We start from the raw sequence: 1878 nt of genomic DNA on the forward strand, positions 1-1878 counted from the left end.
TTGCTCTTCAGTACTTTGGAGAGGTTCCTGACTGCAGAATTGCCCAAAGCAATACATCTCCTCATCTCCTGACTGCTGGTACCAAGTGTGTTGATTGTGGACCGAAGTATGGTGAAATTATTTTCAGTTCCAATCCTTTCTCCATCTATAATGATGTTGCCTATTCGCTCATGAGAGCTTTGTTCTCTTGCTGTTAAGATGTAATTCATATTGAAAGCTATAGTCCTTGATGCTCTGCAAGTCCTCCTCACTTTCAGCAAGCAAGGTTGTGTCACCTGCATAACACAGGCAATTGATGAACCTTCCTCCGTCTTGATGCTTCATTCTCCTTTATAGAACCCAGGTTCACAAGTTACTTGCTTTGTGTGGAAAAAGGATACAATCCTAATGCAGACTCATCCAGGTTGTAAACCATGCAGTGTTCCCTTTTTCCATTCAGACAACTTCTTGGTCTATGTATAGGTTTTGCTTGAGCACAATTAAGTGTTCTGCACTTTCCATTCTTCTCAGTTAGCCATTAGCTATCAATGTGATCCACATGGTGTAATTCCTTTGCATAACTGGAAAGTTAAATGAAATGAAGTATGAATGTAGGAAATCCAAATATTGTAAAAACTGAAATGGAATGCGTGAAGACTTTCTAGGCATTATTGTTGCTGTTATGTGCCATTAAGTCAACTACAAGTCATAGCAACCCTGTGCTCTGAACCCTTTTCTATCCTGAACTGGCCTCACTGTCTCTGACCAATTACCCTAATTTCTCCAGTTACTGTGTCAGTCCATCTCATCTGGGGTATTCCTCTCCTGTGCTGTTCCTTCACCCTTCCAAGCATGATGTCCTTCCTTCTCCAAGGACTGGTCCCCCTTGGCAAAATGCCCAAAGGATGTGTGACAAACCTTTACAATCTTTACCTCCAAGGAGTAGCTTGGTTTCACTCTCTTCAGGATAAATCTGTTTTTTCTCTTTGCAGTTCATGGTATATTCAATTCTCTTCTCCAGTACCACAACTCAAAGACATCAATTTTTCTTCTATCATCTCCAATCTAGCTCTCTGATGTATAGCAAATAATTGTGAAGACCATGGCTTGAATCAGGTGCATTTTAGTCTCTAGACTGACATTGTTGCTCTTCAGCACTCTTGAGAAGTCCCTGTGAGCAATTTTTTCTAAGTGAACAGAAATGGACTAGCATGAATCACTTTAAATCAGACAGTCATAGGATCTGGTATGCCAGGAATAAGAAACTGAGGAGGAAAGTATAGCGTTTTGAGTGATAAGATAGTATCCATATGCTTAGAAGGACGACCTGTTAAAGTGGCTATTATTCAACCTATGGTCGTAGCAGTCATAAAAACAAGACATGTTACATTGGGGAAAATAGTCAGTCTTTTCTAAAATGCTGAAGATAAACAATGCTGGTTTGAAGACTAACTTGCACTTAATGAAAACTTGGTATTTTCAATTGTTTGATATGCATCTGAAAGTTGCACAATGAATACAGATGACAGAAAAAGAATGTTTTTGAATTTTTGTGTTAGTGAAGAGTAGTCAATATCCCATGGGTTGCTAAAAGAACAAACAGGTCTCTCTTAAAAGTAATGCAACCAGATTGCCACATACATATCGAGAGAGAGAGAGAGAGATTGAGATTTTTTTTCAATTTTATATGTATATATTTGAGAAATGTATTGAAAAAAAATCATTTTCTAAGTGAATATAAATTTGTAAGATTTACTCAAAGAGCAAATAGAATTAAACTTTGATTAATACACTAAAGCAATTTGAGTTTATAAGGATGAATAAAGGGGATCTAGATATTATGTATGAAACTCTCTGGTAAAGGGGTGGGGTTTGGGGAGGTGGGGGGGGTGTGATTGT

Source organism: Elephantulus edwardii, unplaced genomic scaffold, assembly GCF_000299155.1.
Source record: "Elephantulus edwardii isolate Elephantulus edwardi_28Jun2011 unplaced genomic scaffold, EleEdw1.0 scaffold00147, whole genome shotgun sequence".
Lineage (NCBI taxonomy): Eukaryota > Metazoa > Chordata > Mammalia > Macroscelidea > Macroscelididae > Elephantulus > Elephantulus edwardii.